Source organism: Syngnathus leptorhynchus, chromosome 15 (assembly GCF_054491065.1).
Source record: "Syngnathus leptorhynchus isolate UIUO chromosome 15, UIUO_Slep, whole genome shotgun sequence".
NCBI classification, from domain to species: Eukaryota; Metazoa; Chordata; class Actinopteri; order Syngnathiformes; family Syngnathidae; genus Syngnathus; species Syngnathus leptorhynchus.
The window spans coordinates 3,903,441-3,909,611 of record NC_141209.1 but is presented as its reverse complement, the minus strand read 5'-3'; positions in this window follow the sequence as shown (position 1 = coordinate 3,909,611).

The window sequence follows — 6,171 nt, the reverse complement described above, 5'->3', positions numbered from 1 at the left end:
TACGTACTGATAAAAATGGACTACATGAATGATACGAACACAATGAAATTAAATAAAAGAAAGAATTTCATGAGAGTATATTTTCGTAATTAAAACAAGAGCTGTAGCATTAAAGCAGGAAGCTACAACAACATAATGTGAAATAAACTACAGCTACCTCGTGTTGACGCGAATGCTAAATTAGGCCTAAACTACGCGCGAACGAGAACAATACTACCAATAAGCACGACAATAGTTTATCGTATCGTTTACTAAAGACTTTTATTACTATATTCTCCATATTATTACAAGTGTTGGTAGTATTTAACGTGTAATATATCGTTCTTACCTCAGGCGTTACAACCCTATTCAAATCGTAGACAGCCGGCATGATTACACGCACCTGCGCGGCACATCGAAGCAGAAAGCTACAACATAATAATGTGACATAAGCTAAAGCTACCTCGTGTTGAAGCGAATGCTAAATTAGCGCTAAGCTACGCGCGAACGAGAACAATACTACCAATATTAGCACGTCAATATTTATCGTATCATTTAATGAAGGCTTTTATTACTACATTCGCCATAGTATTACGAGTGTTGGTAGTATTTAACTTATAATATATCGTTCTTACCTCATGTATTACAACGCTATTCAAATCGTAGACAGCCGACATATGATTACACGCACCTGCGCGGCACGACGACAACCAACCTAGTACTCACTGCTACTTACTGATGGAAAAAAATGGACTATATGAAGGAAACGAACACGATGAAATTAAATAAAAGAAAGGATTTAATGAGAATATATTTTCGTCATGAAAACACGAGCTGTAGCAATAAATCAGAAAACTACAACATAATAATGTGAAATAAGCTAAAGCTACCTCATGTTGACGCGAATGCTAAGTTAGGCCTAAGTTACGCGTGAACGCGACCAATACTTTCAATAAGCACGACAATAGTTTATCGTATCATTTAATAAAGGCTTTTATTACTACATTCTCCATATTATTACGAGTGTTGGTAGTATTTAATGAGTAATATATCGTTCTTACCTCATGCGTTACAACCCTATTCAAATCGTAGACAGCCGGCATATGATTACATGCACCTGCGCGGCACATTAAAGCAGAAAGCTACAACAACATAATAATGTGAAATAAGCTAAAGCTACCTCGTGTTGACGCAAATGCTAAGTTAGGCCTAAGATACGCGGGAACAAGAATACTACCAATAAGCACAATAGTTTATTGTATCATTTAATAAAGGCTTTCATTACTACATTCTCCATATTATTACGAGTGTTGGTAGTATTTAACGTGTAATATATCGTTCTTACCTCATGCGTTACAACGCCGCTCTTCAAATCGTAGACAACCGGCATATGATCACACGCACCTGCGCGGCACATTAAAGCAGAAAGCTACAACAACATAATAATGTGAAATAAGCTAAAGCTACCTCGTGTTGACGCGAATGCTAAGTTAGGCCTAAGCTACGCGCGAACAAGAACAATACTACCAATAAGCACAATAGTTTATTGTATCATTTAATAAAGGCTTCCATTACTACATTCTCCATATTATTACGAGTGTTGGTAGTATTTAACGTGTAATATATCGTTCTTACCTCATGCGTTACAACGCTCTTCAAATCGTAGACAGCCGGCATATGATCACACGCACCTGCGCGGCACATTAAAGCAGAAAGCTACAACAACGTAATAATGTGAAATAAGCTAAAGCTACCTCGTTGACGCGAATGCTAAATTAGCGCTAAGCTACGCGCGAACGAGAACAATACTACCAATAATATAATAAGCACGACAATAGTTTATCATATCATTTAATAAAGGCTTTTATTACAACATTCTCCATATTATTTCGAGTGTTGGTAGTATTTAACGTATACTATAGCGTTCTTACCTCATGCGTGACAACCTATTCAAATCGGAGACAGCCAGCATATAGCACGCACCTGCGCGGCACAACCAACCTAGTACTCAAGGCTACTTACTGATAATAAATAAATAAATAAATAAATAAATACATAAATGAAACGCACACGATGAAATTAAATAAAAGAAAGGATTTTATATCTTATATATATATTTTATTTTCAGATATTTTTATATTTTCGTAATTAAAACACGAGCTGTAGCATTAAGGCAGGAAGCTACAACGACATAATAATGTGAAATAAGGATTAATATTCCTTTTCTAAAACGCTGAAACCTTCAAACTCGGCCACAACATAAAACGCACCTGCGCAGCACGACGTAACTAATTACTGATAAAAATGAACAATATGAATAAAACGAACACAATGAAATTAAATAAAATCGTCAAATAAAATAATTGAAAAAAATAGATAATAGAAAATAGAAATAGAAAATAATAGAAATAGAAAATAATAGAAAAAAAAAAGGCCAAAATAACTGAATGCCAGGAAGGCACCCTCTGATTTTCATTTTTTCTTATTGTTACCATGGACACATGGCTCTTCGGTTGGCATATTTGCATACGCCTGTAGCTACGATTTCTTTGGGGCATCATTTGTCCACTGATATCATTAAACCATACGCATAATAATCTGCAGACAAATCTTACATTGTCTATAAATATTCATTGGTTATCCCAGGCCTCATACCAAGTGTCGGCCTTTATTAAGGAGTTGCGGCAAGTACCGGCAGCCTGTGAATCTTATCAGGACCTTCATCACACACAAGACATTTGGTCCAACCCTGACCTTGTGGAACTGAGTTTTATGACTAGTCGTCAAATTTTGCCGCCATACTCGGCTCACATGCAATGCTGAGTACTAAAAAAAATTTTGCTGTCGCGAATTACTCATCTGTCTCGTAAATATTGTTCAAGTTTGGTAGCAAATGGACTAATCTGAAGGGCAAATTGCTCTTCAGAAAATGGCCTAATCGACCATAAAATGGCGGCTTGAAACCAAAATTGTAGAATTTACAGTATGTGTCTTTTAAGCATGGTTCCATGAGAATTTTTGGTACATCTATGTTTGATAGGCATGCCTACTAAATTACATGTTGTTTTCCTAAATTTACCTAAATTTACATTTTGACAAATATGATTAATTTGGTGAGTTTCCAAACCTTCTAAAAGTGATTTTGTTGGTCTAAGAATAACAAGGAAGCCTCAAAATGGCGGCTCCAAACCAAAATGACCATCTCCTTTATCGGCATGTAGCCTCTGACTTATTTACAAGTGGGAAATTTCGAAGTGACCTTTAATAAGCCCCAAAACTCAACATTCAAAAACATTTTTTGCATTTATTTTTTATGGTACTTGGTCTTTATAAAAATTGACAAAAATTTGGTCGCCATCCCCAATCTAAAGGTTACTGCTGCTTTTCCTATTGTTCACCTCATCGATGGCTACAGAAGGAGCCAAATCGATGGATACATTGTCAGCATTTAACACTCGGCACGATCCAAACATGATCCATTGATCCGTGCGTCTGTCGCGCTTTGTGTGGAACCGTGCCCACTGGCCAGTTGCTTTCAACAAACAAATGCCGATAAGCCAATTGTCTCTGAGATTTTCATTTGTTTGGATCCTGAGTGGCTCTTCTCTTCAGGATAAAATCCAAACTGGCTTTTTTGTGCCTTATCATAAAATCAAAATGTATCTCACTGTATATATTAGACGTGTATCGGTTTTGATACAATCGAATCCACTTTGAAATCCTTAAATCTTATTGTATGCCTCTCAAAATGAGCTGTACTATTATCAAATTGGATCAGAACCCCACTAAATTGAATCGAGTTAAATCGTCTTTGAATCGAATCACACCCCAAATATCGAGATACGTATGGAATCATCTTTTATTGGGGAGATGGTTGCCCCTGTTATTCACGTTCAGTTTGTCTTGGCTGGCTGATTTTATTTTTTAAATATTACTTTTACCAGCATAAAAAAAAGTAGAACATTTTACCAAAGAATGTTCAACGGGACTCTTTGAGCAAGGACAGATAAGCTGAGTGCTGCCATATCCAGTGGACAGTGAAGCCAGTCCAAGCATAACTACAGGTGCTTTAATTAGAAACTAAATAATGAAACAGAATGGCTTGCGCCTGGAGCGTAAAAAATAGAAGCGGCGAGCAGACGGCGGCTGGAGAAAATGGTTCTTAATCTTCACTTTGCGCCTTGAAGCATGTTAGGTTTTTAATGAACGAATGTAAAGCAATCACCAACGGTGGCGCATTCATTGTGAGGCGCGACGGCTGACCTTTAGCATTTTTAGTAAAATTTGGAAAATTACATTGCTTTAGCTTATTTTGTTCTACCTGTGAGGTTTTCCCTTCATCTGACAACCCACAAAACGGTTCACCAAACGTCCCTGACATTGAGCTGGCGGCTCGACGTGATTTTGTTTTTTCCCCCCCACCGTGCCATTTCCAATTTTAATAGAAGTGCCTTTCTGTTCACCTGTGTTGAGAATTAAAATGGACTCGTTGATGGGTTGGAGGTGCCCGAGCGTTCATGGTTGAGTAGCCTCTCATTTCAAAGGCTCTCCAGCTTGAAGGTTAAGAGTGCAATGGCGATGTGAACTCCTCCTAATGACTTGTAAGAGTTGTTGTTGCTCTTGTTTAAGGTGAGTGGGACTCACACCAAGTCAGTTGGAGCTCTTGCAAAATTGAAAAAACACTTACATATTTTTACTGTTTCTGTTCTCAGATCAAAATCGAGTGAAAAATATTCAAGCAACTTTTATATTAATGATAAGAACTGATTTGAGTTAAAAATCTTCATGGCGCAAAAATATCAGTTTAATGCTAAAAAAAAAAAAAATACACATCATGTCTGTCCTTGGCCAGAAATGGCCACAAACAAGCCGAAAGGCAGTAAAATGCCTCGGGGGTTATTATATTAACATGATGTTGGGTAAATTGTAAAATAAATCTATTAAAAATAAAAATAACTATATAGGCACTAAATTGGAAGTGCAATATAAATTCAACAGGAGAGAGCTGAAATCATGTCCATTTTTAGGAGTGATTAAACGAAAGGTTGCATGCAAGCTTTTCAAGCAATATTATTTTTAAAAAAAATCAACATGTGTTTATGATGTTAATATTCTGACACATGCTAGCTCTAATGAGGAGCATCGCTGATTCACAACTCGTAAATGTGGAAAAATGAGCAGCTCATCCCTGCATAAACTTTTCAAGTGTTCAGGTCAACCTGGGCTCAGTTGCAGATTTGGCAGCATCAAAAATATATTAAATGTCATTCTTCAACTATTTTATAATGTTCTATTGTACATGTGCACCAAAGGTTAGCCACGTTTAATCTATTCTCCATCAAATTTGACCAAAATAGATTTTTTTGTATGTTAAATGACAGTTGTGCTAATAATTCACAGTCCGTCTCCCGTTTGCGAATAACTGGATTATTTTTTTTTTGCTGCCTGCGTGCGTGCATCAGTGTGGTCCTAAATTGGCATGTGCCAGTCTTGAGGGCCTCACGCTTGTCATTCACGGCCTGTTAAACCCGACCAGTCAGTCAGGCGGCGCGTGGCCTCCGATTGCATTCAAGCTTGCTCGGAGACACGTTTAACCAGAGGCTAAATAGTTGCCACCCTCTGCTATTAATGAGCACTGACATGACGCCATTATATTTAGCTAAAACGGAATCGCTCATTTCCATTGTGAGACTCGTTTGAAACAAATACAAAAGTAATGCTGTTTCTGTTGTGTCAGCACTTTTAGGATGACAATGTGCAAGTCTGCCGTAAAAGATCTTTTTTTTGGGCTGGAGCAAAGTTTGATCAATTTACCATGAGCAATATTAGCTTGTCATCACCTCGCAACCTATTTTGTTCAAAGATTACAAAAAATCTATGAAGCAAGATTGTTTTTCACTCATTTCTCTTCTCTTTCATTTCTGCTTCTGTTCTTTTATTTTCTGTTTGACGCTCCATCTCCGTGGAGTAAATTGCAATCCAAAGCCTCGGCGGGAGGCTGGACAAGCGTATTAAAATGAGGAAAATAACAAAGCGGCATGAAGGCAGGTGTTATGCGTGAAAAAGTGGTGACCGAGTTGGTGTACGTGGAGCAATGGTAAATCAGGAAATATCAAGATGCCGTATCAGAGGCAGCAGGAGCTTAGTGTTGACGCAGCAGGAGGCTTGCGGACGGGAAATCGTGTTAGGGAG